Source organism: Pteropus medius, unplaced genomic scaffold (assembly GCF_902729225.1).
Source record: "Pteropus medius unplaced genomic scaffold, Ma_sr-lr_union100, whole genome shotgun sequence".
In the NCBI taxonomy this organism is placed as follows: domain Eukaryota; kingdom Metazoa; phylum Chordata; class Mammalia; order Chiroptera; family Pteropodidae; genus Pteropus; species Pteropus medius.
This window is the reverse complement of record NW_024344378.1, coordinates 35,692,141-35,707,687: the sequence shown is the minus strand read 5'-3', so window position 1 is coordinate 35,707,687 and position 15,547 is coordinate 35,692,141. Positions and strand designations below refer to the sequence as shown.

At 37.5% G+C, this 15,547-nt stretch overlaps 1 protein-coding gene and 1 pseudogene across 4 annotated transcripts in view; both read right to left on the bottom strand.

Moving 5' to 3' along the window:
- The window catches only part of BICC1 (BicC family RNA binding protein 1), a 238,863-nt gene that overhangs the window by 110,277 nt on the left and 113,039 nt on the right, over positions 1-15,547 (bottom strand). The window lies entirely within an intron of this gene.
- The window catches only part of LOC120609667 (5-hydroxytryptamine receptor 3C-like), a 34,623-nt pseudogene continuing 30,925 nt past the window's right edge, over positions 11,850-15,547 (bottom strand).

Here is a 15,547-nt window from a genome sequence, read left to right as displayed (position 1 = left end):
ATATACAAAGAATTCATACAACTCAATAACAACAAAAAAAAACAATGATCCAATCAAAAATTGGGCAGAGGACCTGAACAGACACTTCTCCCTAGAGGACATACGAATGGCCAACAAATATATGAAAAGATGCTCAACATTGCTAGCTATCAGGGAAATACAAATCAAAACCACAATGAGATACTATCTCAGAAGAGCTATGATCAACAGGACAAGTAATAACAAATGTTGGAGAGGATGTGGAGAAAAAGGAACCCTCACACACTGCTGGTGGGACTGTAAATTGGTACAGCCACTATGGAAAACAGTATGGAGGTTCCTCAAAAAACTGAGAATTGACCTACCATATGATCCAGCAATCCCTCTACTGGGTATTTACCCCAAAGACTTGAAAACTCATATCCAAAAAGATATTTAAATACTGATGTTCATAGCAGCATTATTCACAGTGGCCAAGATATGGAAGCAACTGAAGTGTCCTATGATAGATGATTGGCTAAAGAAGCTATGGTACATATATACAATGGAATGTTACTCAGCCATAAAAACAGATTAAATGCTGCCATTTGCTACAACATGGATGGACCTTGAGAAAATCATGCTAAGCGAAATAAGCCAGACAGAAAAAGTTGAAAATCACATGATATCACTTATATGTGGGATATAAACCTAAAAACAACAAATGAACAGGGCAAACAAACAGAGACTCATAGACATGGACTATAGACTAGCGGTTACCAGTGGGGTGGGGGAGGAGGGCAGAGGGAGATGGGGTAAAGGGAGTTAAATATAGGGGGATAGGGGGAGGGTGAAGTGGGTTAAAAGGGATCAAATATATAGTAGCTAAAGGAAAATGAACTTTGAGTGGTAAACACACAATAGAATATACAAATGTCAAATGATAATGTACACCTGAAAATTATATAATTGTATTAACCGATGTTACCCCAATAAACTTAATTTTTAAAAAAAAATCTCTTCTTAATTCTACCAATTTCTGCTAGGTTTCTTTAGATGCTCTCTAATAATAGGCAAGAATCTTATATGTCATGAGGAAAGAGGAAACTTTAGAGTAGCCCATCTAAAAATATAACTATTTGAAAAATAACCATTTTAACTTTCTGTTGTAAAGACCTACTGTACTCACTACTTACAGGGGATTAATAATTGAAATGTAACTTAATTCTTATGCTAATCTCAGATCTGACGAATAGCAAATATTTATAGTAACAAAAGTATTTGGCCCAAAAATATTTTTAAATATATAAAGCAATTAAAATTAAGATTGTTGATATTAGAAAGAATATATATTTTTATAGTTCATTTTTAAAGGTTACTTTTTCATCATGAAAAATCTGATGAAGATAACATGCTACAGATATTTAACAGCTTTGGAACGTAAACAGTCATCCTAACTTTCTAATTCATATTTGCATTTCATAAACAGAGTAATGTGCCCAGATCAAAGAGTAATAATATTTTTTTCATATTAAAAAGGTACCTAATAAACATGAAATCCTATGTCCTTGTTTTGGTTTTAGTTTTTGTGAGAAGTAACAGAGGGAAAGGTGGGAAGGGTGGGCAATGTTTACATAAGCTTGAATTGGAATTTTTTAAAATTGGAAGACAGTTCTATCAGCTATTGAAAAAAAATCATCACAGATTTACATAGAATTATTTAAATAATTTTGCTTTCTTAAAATAACTTGACAAAATTAGAAAAATAAATAAATAAAATCTAATTAAATTCTATATGTAGTTCCATAATAAAAAATAATTTTCATTTATATTCTTTAATACTCAAGTCATAATAGATGTTTTCTACCTCCAACAAATTCCAGATTAGCATGCCATGTGGAAAGAGAACATATCTACTAATATTCACTATCCTACACATTTTGCAAGGTTGCACCAATTATGGATAATATCTTACAGATCAAGGAAACCTTTACCAAGCCAACAATATTCTACTAACATGCTTATTTCGCCAAATTCTTCAATCCAGACGTAAACTTAAAAATCCACAGGTAAGCAATTGGCATCTCAGATCAACCCAAGACATGTCTATTTATGCTGACTTCACTTGAAATATTTATTTGTGAACCAGGAAAAGAACATTGAACACTTTAACTTGACATTTATACTCTAGTCTAAACTATTGAAAATTCATTTAAAATGGCTACCAGCTGGGAGCCATCTGCAGTCTGTTTCTCCAAAAGACCAACTCATTTGTGCTCTGTTTTCCTTGTATCAATAGAGAAATAGGGTCTATCCTCACACAAGAAGCTGTTTAAAGTCACTTCATGTACTAATGGATTTGAGTCAATATCCTGCATTTCACCATAAAGGGAGCTAAGTGAGAAAAGGGCCAATTGAAAAACACGGGAAAGTAGAGATGGGGAAGTAGCAAACTCTTCGCATAAGAGGGTGTCTAAAAGCTAAGGATGTTTATGTTGCTGAGACATTAGAGGACTGTTATATTTCAAGTCCAAGAAACGCATTTCAATGATTCAGTTATTCATCATCTCCAAAATGATTCCTCACATTTGCTTAATATACTTTTCATGCACATTCCCCATGAGCTCTTCATAATAATTTTATAACTCAGATATGTGAAACCTGTTTTACAGATGAGGAAATCAGGACTCAAAAAGGTTAGCAGCAGGTAGATATGTGGTAAAGTCCTCCTAAGTCATATAAGTCCCTGGGGAGGGCAATTTCTGCCTCGCTTGGCTTGGAAGGCACCACAAACCTATGGGGAGGTCACTGTGGAAGCTCAACTGCCCAGAATCTGCCATGAACACTAAGGTACGTGAGCAGCAGAGTGCCTGCTCCTCAGCACCCTACTAGTAATTAATGACGAAGTGACCCAGAGACAGCCCCAGAACATTTCAAGCCATCCCCATTCCCACACACATATGGAGAATGTAAGAAGCATTTTGATGGTCACAAGGAGCTACACTGGCACTCAGCGCCCAGGGCTACAGACGCCGAACTTCCAACAAAGGGCAAGGCAAACCACTCGAGATGTCCACGCAGACAGTCCTGGCTCTGCAGTCCCGATAAGCACAAGTTTTGATTGCCACAGCTTAGTTACCACCACCAATCCACCAACAACACAAGTTTATATGCCAGTTACCAAAGTACATTAATTGTAAGTACCTGCATCTAATACAAATTCTGCTGCCAGCTCTTCAGTACACAAATCACTACATGTATTACAGATGCTCGTCTCGAGCTATGACCAATCGCATTGCTTCTGTCAAAGCCTGTCTATGATAACTCACTGTACATCTATAATCAGCTCACACAGACGGCAAAGCAAGAAGTTGTGCTCAGCTTCCTGTCTCCCAGGAAAAAAAACAAGTGACATTGTACAAAAATGGATAATTGAAAGTGGAAACCAGCCAACAGAGATAAAAATCCAATAAAGGAACAAAAAAAATGATACTGTTGGATGTGAAATTTGAAACAAATGTCAATGGGTATAGAGTTAATAGCTGACCGTGGGAATGCTGACACTACCACTGTTTGAGAGACTCTGGCTATGCAGTCAGAGGAAACTTAGTGAAGACAAACTTATTGATATAAATACAGCGGTTGAGACCAAAAGGATTAAGACGTCCCCAGAGGAATTGATACCGACAAAAAAACTTCACATTAAAGGAACTCTCAGAGGTATTTCACAACTTTGAAAGTACAAAGGATGAACTGTGGAATCTGATCCAGACTTATGATTACGACAATTCACCGATGCACAGAAAAGATGTTCCCTCCGTATTGTAAGTTACACAACCCAAAAAGTCAGTACTGTTCCAACTATTCTTGACAAGTTTTTAACAAAGAAATAAAATATGTTAATTCTCAGGACTTCTAACATTTAAATGCAGTGCACTAAATATTAGTTTTACTATTTTTTCATCTCCCTATATATTTATGATTGATAATGAGAAACTTTCAATGTTTTGACAAAAATTTTTAAAGGTTGCAGATCATTCTATTTTCCCTTGATTACTAAAAGCACTTTGCACAGTTTCAGCTTGCACAGTCATTTTTATGTTCCCACATTGCCAAGCAAGGTCAGGACTACCTTTTATGCCCTTTGAGAATCACTGATAAGGGGTTTCAAAATGCTCCACACTATAGGCAGGCTCAGTTAATTTATTTCAAAAAGTTCAGAGAATTGCTATTCATCAATCAAAACCAAGTTCAAATGTGCCCTCCACTGTGAAATCTCCTCCAACTCTCCCAAGGCAGTCACCTTTCTCTCTCCCCTCCCCATTCTCACTTTGCTGTGGCAAAATTATAGTGCTTATTTCTTTATTTTATCAGTCCCGCCCCACCTCCCCACCCACCTCCCCCCTCAATGAGCTGGGCTTCTAGTAGCCAACAACTGTATCTTCTTCATTTTTAAACATTAGAATCTAGAACTTGGGATCTCAATAAGCATGGTTAAAGTAACAGGGATGAAGGAGGTGATGTGACGGGAACAAAAGGGGCAACAATCACGTAAGACTTCCCAATTAAACGGCACTCGGTATATCAAAGAGTACAGCCACTCCATCTATAACGTTTCCTTTAACTCATTCAAAAAAATGGTATTTTTGAGGAGTCGCTTATCAGAATAAATGAACTGGGTGAATATTCATTAAATAAGAGTAAATTCTAAACTGACGCTATTAATTCTCCCAGGGTATATGTGCATTATAAAGGACACAGAAACTCTCCAACCAAAATGTCTGAAGTGGCAGGGTAAGAACAGTAAGTGGTTAGCTGGGCCAAGACTAGGCTATGGAAACTGGCAACCCTAAGACCTGACATTTCCGCTCCAGCCTGTTGCTCGCACGGGCTTGCAGGGAGGAATAGCTACCCATTACGAGAGGAGCCGGATTGCTGTGTTAAATCTCCTGATTTCTAAATGTTGGCACCTATTTCAATTATGTAAAAAACACTTTGTGGGCCAAAGAAAGCATGGACCACAATTTTTGACCTGTGATTCAAACCAAGGAGAATTTTCACGGGGTAGTGGGTAGGTTATTCAGGATGACCTATAATGTTAGTGAATAACTGTTTCTTGGTTCTCCTGGGACATAAGGATCTACGATTCTTAAAGCTATGGGATTCTTCAAAGTTTCACTCTATTATAATTATTATAATAATCTTCAGAAGGATTAACCAGATCTCTTATCTGATATTAAGGTTAGTTATAAAGAGATTTATTAAACTTGAATTATCAGAGGATAATGAGTATAACTTGAGTGTAATGGTGTAATAGTGTATAACTTGGAAAAAACTGTAATAGTATTGATATCTTTAACAAAATCAAGTTACTAAAACTTGATTGCAATTTTCTAGTGTCTGATTTTTCATAAGCCTAGTTATCCTACATGAATTCACATTACATGTTTTTTTCAGGTAAAAATGCATTTACCACCTAGCTCACCTTAATCTTCTTAAAGCAAACAATTCGACTTAGTATGCCCTAGTGGCACTGATGCTGGTGAGTAATGACAGATCAGAACAGCAGCAGATCTATAATAACATCCCTGAGTAATCGAAAAGATTTAAGATAAAAGTCTATGCTGGCCAAATGGGTAAGCAAGCAAGGAGTGATGATTAGGTTCAAGAAAAGTTTGCTCTGAAAAAATAAATAAAAGACGTGTATATTGGTCATGCTACTGCAACAACTCTAAATGTCAGTGGATGAACACAACAAAACTTATTTCTCTCTCATGTTAAACTGCCTGCATGAGTCAGCAAGGGGCTTGGCTCTACACAGTCATTCAGGACCCCATGCTCATAGAGGCCCTTCCATTTATAGCTGTCCATCTGGAATCCATGGCCTCCTCTGTCAAGAAGAGAAAGATTCCTGCATTGACCTTCTACTGCCTTGGCCTGGAAGAAAAACATCACCTCCCTCACAGCCCATTGGTCAAGGCTACACATATAGTTCGGCCACTTCAAAGGGGGCTGGGACATGCAGGCAGGTAACTCATATATTTGGTGGACATGACTGCCTCTGCCAGATAGTTCGTTAAAAGCTTCAACATGAGTTAGCTGAAGAACTTATTCCAAAGTAAAACTTCCCTTTGCTTCTTTCAGAATCCAGATTCACACATGTCACCTTTTAAACATATCTCCACTTTGATATCCCACCAGCTCACAGACATGTTTAAACTGAACACCATCTTCCCCACACAACTGGACATTATAAGTTGTCTACCTTCCCAGGATCTAGGAATCAACCAAATTATCTAAGAGTGATGCCACCCCAAGGACAGAAAATGGTTTAAAAATAGCCATGTTAAAACTCAACACAAGAAAAACAAACAACTTAATCCAAAAATGGGCAAAAGACTTGAACTGACATTTCTCCAATGAAGATATAAATATGACTAATTAGTACATGAAAGGATGCTCAACATCACTGAGCATTATGAAAATGCAAATCAAAAGTATAATGAGATACCACCTCACACCCTTTAAGTGGGTACTATCAAAAAAAAAATAATAACAAATGTTGGCAAAAGTGTGGATGAACTGAAAGCCTTTGTGCTGTGTTGTAAAATGATACAGTTGCTGTGGAAAACAGTATGGTGGTTCCTCGAAAAATTAAAAATAGAACTACCATATGATCTACCATTCAACTTCTGGGTATATACCCAAAAGAATGGAAATCGGGGTCTCAAGGAGACATTTGTACACCCATGGTTACAGCAGTACTACTCACAATAGCTAAAACGTGGAAGCAACCCAAGCGTCATTGGTAGATGAACGGATAAGCAAAATGTGGTCTGTACCTACAGTGGAATATTATTCAGCCTTACAATGAAGGAAATTCTAACATAACAAGGTTCAACATGGATGAACCTTGAGGACATAATGCTAAGTGAAACATACCAGTTACAAAGTACGAACACTGTATGATTCCAAAATCATAGGGACAGAAAGTAAAATGGTGGTTTCTAGGGGCTGTGGGAACAGACTCATAGATACAGGGAACAAACTGGTGATTGCCAGTTGGGAAGGGGGTTGGGAAGCTGGGTGAAAAAAGTAAAGGGATTAAGAAGTACAAATTGGCAGTTACAATTCCCAGTCACAGGGATGTAAAGTACAGTATAAGGAATATTGTTAGTAATCTTGTAATAACTATGTGTAGTGCCAGGTGGGTACTAGAGTAATCAAGGGAATCACTTCGTAAGTTATATGTCTAATCACTATGCTGTACTACTGAAATTAATATAAAATAACAGTGAATGTCAACTCTAATTGAAAAATAAAAGAAATAAATGGGCACATTACCTGCTTTTAATACAAATACACATTCCACAAAAGAAAAAAATAGACACAGAAAAATTATTCGTTTCAAAGAAACACACCTTCTGCCATTTTCTTAGAATTCACTGTCCCCTTCACTCATATTTCCTCTTGATCTATAGATGTGGGTACAAAAATTATTTTACTCCACCATTAGAAAACCAACAGTAAAACAACAAGGATGAATGGTAACTGAAGCTTGACCTCAGTGTCAAGAAAATAACGGCGAGTGGTAGAGGATGCAGCCAAAGGGAAGACACCTGTTCTGCCCAAGGCTGCTATCACTAGCTTCAACTAGCATGTACAGAAGGTGGCCTAAAGGAGCCAGGCCTTTCAAATTTTTTCAAGAAAAGCTACTAAACCAAATTGGTATGTAAAATCTCCTTAATGTTAAAACACTGGCAGTGAAATAAACTTCAAAATCACTATCCAGATGACTACAGTATGGCCTAAACAAAACATGCTTGCATGCCAAATACAGCCAACGACAATTTGTTTATTTTCTGTTTACTTGAGATTGATTAAGAGAAAAATAATAGGAATGTGGCAATACTCGAAAGAGTACAGGTCCTTCTACCAGAATCAGAAAATCCTATTCCCCAGACATTTTAGAACTAGCTGAGCTTTGATCTTAGGAAGCGCTAGATAGCCCAGCACCTGACTTTGGGTCTAGGTTATTTGGTGGGGAGCCTCAGACTAAAGGCTGCTGGAAAACTGAGGCCAATTAAGCCTAACATAAGGTTATATGTGAATCCTCTTGTGCATGGTAGGAGTTTAAAAGCCACTAAACTTTTCTGAATTTATGTTGGAAATTATTCTTTCCAAGAGGATGCCAGAAAAAGTATTACCCCACTGAATTTGGAATAGCATGATAGAAAATATCTACTGTACCCTAACTGTACTTTTCTGCAAAAGTAATTTTAAATCTCTCTGATATAGGAAAAAAGTGTGGCGTCCATAAAAAGCTATGAGTAATATTCAAAGAATTTATACATTTCAAAAATGAATTTGATTATGAAAATTTTCAAAGAAATTACTCTGGAGGCTTAAGTGCACTACTGATGTCACAAAGAAGAGTTGAAAAGACAAACATGCAGATGTACTAAGATCTCGTTAATCCGCGACAGTGCAGAATTAGATTTGGTAGTATTTCAGAATGTCTTCATGTGATTCTTAGAGTAAAAGTTTCAAAACAGTTTTTCCCTTGTGTATTTTTAGGTTATTAACATCTAAAAGAGAATCCAATTTAAAACCACTAAAGTTTCCAAACCCTGATTTCAAAGAATTAAGATTTCTCAATACATTCTCAATTCTTAACACCTATTCACATCTGATATAAGGATATATAACTATCTTGTATTATGAAATGTGAAACAGTCAATAAAGTTTACTTCTACCATATGGATTCATTTACAAAAGAAGAGTGGGAGATACTATGCTCAACCAGTGGGAAACAATGATGGACAAAAACATCTCTGGCCACTGTTCTCATGAGGCTGACAGTATAGTCAGGAAAGCAATCAACTGAAGAACTCTTACTCACATAATTACAAAGCATAAGAAGTTTTATGAAAGAAACTTACAAGTTCTAATGATATCATCTAACTGAGAGATGTCACATAGTCTATTAATCAAGAAAGGCTACCTTGAAAAGGTGAGCTGCATTATGAATCAGGTTACATCAAAGGGAGTAACATGAATCATGCCAGGGAGAGGAATCAGCATTCATTCACTTACAAATATTTACTGTACGCCAAATATGTGCCAGTCATTGAGTTAAACGTTAGGAATGTAAAATGGTCCCTGATCACGTCTATAATACACCTGGGAAAAATAAACAAACAAAAATTAAATCTACTGGGGGAAAGGAAGAAAAGATGGTAGAGAAGAAATAATATTTTTAAAGTGGGAAAAGGATTTAAAAAGAACAGGATGCTGAGTCAGAACAATAATCTACAGGGGCTGTTCTGTATATTAGGTGAAATGATCTCTCTGAGGAAGGGTCATTTAAGTCAAGATCTGAAGGATACCAAAAACAGTATGAAGAACACTGCAGGCAGAGAGTACAACACAGCACGAAGGCCTGAAATGAGGGAGCTCAGTGTTAAGGAAACTGAAATGCCAGAATGGCAGGAGAAAGTAAAAACAGGTGAGGTGGAGAGGGAAGTAAGGACCAAGTTGAAGAAAGCCTGGAGAGCCATGGCAAGGACTTTGGATCTTACTCTAAGAGAGCCAGGAAGGCAATGATGGGTTTTAAGCATTAGAGAAACATGACCTTATTTGAGTTTTAAAGATCACATTGAAGGGAGCAGAGAGATGAGTTAGGAGGGCATTGCAATTGTCAGGCAAGAGGGAATGGGAACATGCAGAAGGGTTTGGATGGTAGAGATGAGAAAAAGTTAATCAAATCAAGATATAGTGAGAGTAGAACTGATAAGACGACTGATTTGATTGGGAAAGTGTGAGGGGAAAGGAGTCATTAAGTTAACAACCAGGTTTCTGGTTTGGATAGCAGGATGGCTGGTATTGTCACTGAGACTGGAAGGAGGAGAAGAAATGAGCCTAAGAAAATAAAGAGTTAAGTTTTAGATAAGTTATATTTTTAAAGTCTATGAGCCACTGAAGTGGATTTCCATCCAAGTGGAAATATCAAGCTAAGGTTATAAAAATCTAGTAATCAGAGGGAAAAAATCTAATCAGAAATATAAATTTGGAATTATAGAGGTGATATTTAAGGTCATGGCAACTGAGGCTCTTGCTTAGGACCTGAAGAAGAGACTAAGATGTTCCCAATTTAGATGTAAAACTATGAGAATTCAGAGACAAAGTAGAATGGTAGTTGAAAGGGGTTGGGGGTAGAGGGACGTGGGTATTGTTTAATGGTTATGAAGTTTCACTTTGTGAAATCAATAAGTTCTGGACATGGATCGTACAACTACGTATATACTTAATGCCATTTAAAAATGGTTAAATCATAAAGTTTATGTTCTGTATCTGTTACTAAATTTTTTTTTAAAAAAAACTAAATCCTGAGAAATTCCAACATTTAGACATTGGGTAGAATAGGAGATGATGAAAAACTGAGAAAGAACAAGCTTCCAAAATGGTGGTACGTGATGATGAAGTCATAGAAGACAAATTAAAAACACAAGGCTGATCCCCATGTAGCGGAGTTCCTCAAGGGGAAAAAAAAAACCTGAAAGCTACTGAGAAATCAAATTAGATGAAGACTTTAAAGAATCTCTTGGATTTTTTGAAACATCGAGATCATGGGTAACCTTGACGACCATTTAAGTGGAAGGGTGAACACAGGAGTTAAAGTGAATGGAGGAGGGAAAGGGGTTTGAAGAAGTAGAATGCCATGAGTAGACAACTTTCAAGAAGTTTTGACTCTATCAAGAAGCAGAAAAACAAGATAGTGGCTAGAGGAAAATGTAAGGTCAAAGGAGGTAGAGGTATGACACCTGGAAATGGCCTACAACAAAGTCCACTTCCTTTCAATTAGACCTCCTAGTTTTTAGCTGGGCACATGGACACCTAAAATAAGTATTCCGCCTTCCTTGAAGATAGGTGTGGCCAGGTAACTAAGTTCTGCCCAGGGGAATGTTACATTCTAGGAAATCTCATCATCCACTGGTGAATGTCTTTTGTCCCTTCTTCCATCCTGCTCATTGGACTGTGTTGTCTAAAGTTTCAATCTGGATTATGTAGATAAGGGTCATAAGTTAGGAGTGGGAAATCATATAGGTTGAAGCAACATGGTTTACTGAGGCCTTTGGGAAGCACTGCCACTTCCAGATCTGCCCTGCCCTGCTACATAATTCTTCCATGAGAAATAATCTTCCAACTTAATTATTTTGTTTTGCTTTGATTTTTGTTACTGCAGACAATTCTAATCCCAACTAATGCCAGCAGTTTTAGTCTGTCCTTAATATGGAAGACGCTACAAATCAATTGTGTGGAAATGGAAATGACCCAATTAGAGACCAATCCAAAGCAAAGGGTTGGATAATGCCTCAAGTGAGAAGCATGAGGAACATGCAAACTCAGTGTCACTCGTGAAAACCAAGGAACACGGAGAAGTCAGATCATGCAGAGCCTTGCAAACAGCAAAGGGAAACAACTAGTAACATGATCTAATTTATATATTTTTTTAAAGATTAGTGGTTTGGAGAAAAGAATGGAGTAAGAACCAAGAAGAGTGGCAAGAAGACCAGACAGGAAGCTATTTTGGCAATCCAGATGAAAGATGGTGATGACTTCAAACAAGGCAGTGAATATGGCACTGTGGCAAAGTGAGGAAATGTGAGGAAGATGGTACTGGTGGGACTTCATATCTAATTATGTGTGAGAGACCAGGGACAGGGAGCAGCCAAGGAAGACACTCAACGTTATGACTTGGAAAAAGTATAAATGGAGGTGCCAGTCACTGAAATAGGGACTTGTTGAGAAGATTTACACTTAGGTGAGCCTGATTTTGAACATCCTAATTTTTAAGTTCCTGAGATAACCAAGCAGATACGCAGCAAGTGAAAGGCTTGTTCTCAGCAGCTTTATTCATAATAGCCCAAACCAGGCAACAGATGAATTGCTTTCATGCAATATAATACAACTCATTAATAAAAAGGAATGAACTACTGATAAATGCAACAACATGGATGAAACCCAAAAACATTATGCTGAGTGAAAGAAGCCTTATACCTTATATCAAAAAAGTACATACTGTATGTTTCCATTTATAAGATATGATGGAGTTTGGGGAGGGTAGGAAGAAACTTTCTCAAATGATAGTAACGGTCTATATCTTCAAGAGTTTGGGTTACACAGATGTATAAATATTCAAAACACCCTGAATGCTACATTTACTTTAACAGCAACAAAACACTACAAGACAAATATTGAATGCCAGTTATTGGTATGTACAGTGAAGGATTGAAGTTTGCTGATGTCTGCATGTAAATCTGAAATGCATCAAAAAATTACTATAAACAGGACAGACAGGTAGATCCACGTGTGACAAAGCAAGTATTAAAAAAGTAATTGTAGAATTTAAGCAGTAGGTATATGGTATTCCCTGCATAATTCTTTCAAATCTTCTGTATTTTCATAATAAAATGTTAGAAAATCCTTAAGTAACAAAACCACAGTTCTTTAAAAGCATTAACTAAAACTTTACAATTATAAACAAACACATTCTTCCCTGTTCCTTTCCTTCACATCTTCACTTTTACTGTGAATTCATGAATGTTGACTACTAAGGGATTTGTAACCGATTCAGTCACAAAGAAAACTAATATTTTAAATCATTGTCAAGAGCCCAGAATATGTACTTTGAAGAAAGATTTAAACTAAAATAGTTTAACACATTTTAAGCAATGTAATCATGATAATTCAGGAAAAAAAAAAAGATGAAAGTTTCAGCTAATACAGGAAAAATGATGGTCATTCTGAATTATGTAACATTTCAAGGGTACTGTTTTCTTATTTTCATACATTGGTAGCTCTTTAGGATCTACTTAATAGATAACTATCACTGGCAGACCAAATATCACATTATGTTACTCGTTATTGTATTTTTAAATATTTCCCTAGGAATACTGTTTATATCCTTAATTTCCCCTATTGGACATATTTTTTTACTTAAAGAAGTCCCCTGAGGATTTTCTGTGCAAAAAACAGAAACTATAAAAATATTGAAGGCTTAGTTAAATTTTACTAAAAATTCTCTTCAAAACAAAGTTAAATTGTCGTTTTTTTTTCCCCCTGTAAAGGAAATACTCCAGGAACCTGAACCCTATGGAGTCTGGCAGAACTCACAGGAGCTGAGGGGAGGTGAGGATACGTAGGAGAAAGGATGTCACTTTTGTGAGGCTGAGGGAACTGGCCAGGTCTGATCCAAAACTGCACCGGGGCTAAAATCAAGGTGATTGCCTAGGCTGTGAGGCTCAGATTTAGATAAGCATGACAGTCAGACAGGTTTCCAGAGGAAAGAAGCTCCAGACTGGGGTTTGTGGGTAGGTATCTGCCAAGGTGTTCCAGAGGAGGTGTCCATCGTGCGGCTGAACTGCACCCACAGGCCCACCAAGTGCTGCTTCTGAGTTTTGTGTTCCTGTTGGCCCTTATTGACACTGGGCATCCATTTAACTCTGCCTCTCTGTAACCTGGTCCCTTCCCCACCAACTCCACGGGCTCCTTCAGGCCAGACCCTTATCTCCCCTCTGGGATGCAGTGAGGCAGCATATCCTTGGGTTAGCATAGTGTAGAAGTGGAAAATGGAACCACTGAGGCATGGGTGAGGAAGGTGGCCAGGTACAGCAGGTAAGTGAAGATGGTCCCCAGCACGCTGTCCAAGACAGACACAGGAGGGGTGCCAGTGGCCAGGAATCGGTCATTTATCGTGAACATAAATATAATATAACCCAGCAGAAGTGTCATCTTGAATCAGGCATGATTCTCTTTCTGCTGGCAGATAACAGCTGAGGGCATTGCTGGCAACCAGGAAACCACTGGGCACCTGAAGGTTTATCCCACAGAGGCTGAGCCTCTGCCTGATGGCCACCTGTTTAGGTAAAAGAATCAAAGGTGAGCATGCAGTTTTGTTCGTCAAAGAGGTAACAGAAGATGGCTAGGTTACATATGCAGACCGCCCTCATTGGCTAATCATATCTGATGTGACCTTCGCCGTTGTCATAAGCCATGAGACTTATAGGTGCTGGGTCCACATTCATGAACTCCTTGATGAAGATATCTGGAAATCACAGCTTCTCAGCTGCCATGTGGAGCCTCCTGATGCCCCATATTCCTCTGGGTTCCACCTGATGAATGAATTGTACCAGGAACAATGCCATCCTGTGCTTTCACTTCCAGGACGACAGACAGGATTAAGATGCTGACACAAGTTGGGATGCTGTGGTTGATGACTGAACAGAAGCCTTTCTGTCAAACACTGCCAGACAACAGGATCTACCCCATGTTGGTCAAAGCCTGAAAGACTGATAGTGAAAATGTCTCCTCTTCCTTGAAGCTGCAGGTAGAGAATGAGGCACAGAAGGTATCCTTCCCCATGGAGCCAGGATCTTTCTGTCTTCCTCTCCTTGGCTCTTCTCAGGAAACTCGGCGATAAATGTTGATCTTAACAGACCATAGGCCACACCTCAAGTCTTAGCTCAAATTGTCTTTTTAATTAAAACTGATGGACTGTATTTTCAAAACTGACTACAAATTAAAATATTTAATATTCTCATTTATTCAAACAATACTTACAGAGAGTTCATTATGTGACAAACACTGCTACAGAAACTATATGAGTCTTAATTTAGTAGTACAAGAATTTTAATTACATATTCATATACATTGCTTGGGAAATTATATTTTATTACTCATTTTCAGCACATGAAGTTTTCAACAGAGGGCCTGGTGAATAGTCTAAGACAAGCAAGTTTCTTTCCTTACTGTGCTTGCTATCAGCTTGGACTTTTACTATATAAAACTTTTATAATTCTTTTAAACTCCAAGAGAAAGGTTTATTAATCCCTCAAGTAAACTATCTCTTCTTAGAGCCCCACTGTTACGGTAAAAGAAAAAGAAATAGCTAAGTGAGCCCAAGGTTGGTCCCAAGTCCTCAGATTCTAAAATCTTCTTTAGTCTGATCAGGAAAAATGTTGAACTAGGCATACTCACCACTTTTAGAGAGGGAAGAGAAATCTTGTTTCAGAAGTTGCTAGGTTGTAGTTGGCATACTATAACTGGCCCAAAGCAAAGTGCTTTCAAAAATTGTGGCAAACACCAGAAGTCGATGTCATCAATAAAACTGAGCTTTCCCATATAAAAGAACATCAAGTTATATATGCCCTCCGTTTAAACTGATGCAATCTTTGGAATGTATGTTCAGTAAAATGGCAAATGAAGTAGTATAAAGCTCAGATGTGACTACTGGAATCAGGCTGTCATGCCAAAATTTTGAGAATTTTTTCAACCAGGGTCAGACCTAAAGGTGAGATTCAGAATGCTATAAATTCATCTGGAAACACACTGAGTAGAAAGTGTACATTTTAAACTTCATTGACATTTTCTCTTTCTTTTATAAGGTCATTTGTTGAGGATCTCACAAAAGAAAGGAAAAGAAAAAGTCTTCAAAACTGCTTTTTGAATAAGGCAACAATGCATTGACCTACATCAAAGCATCTGAAGATGATGTAAAACTTCTTTTTTTTTTTTTCAAGTTAAATGA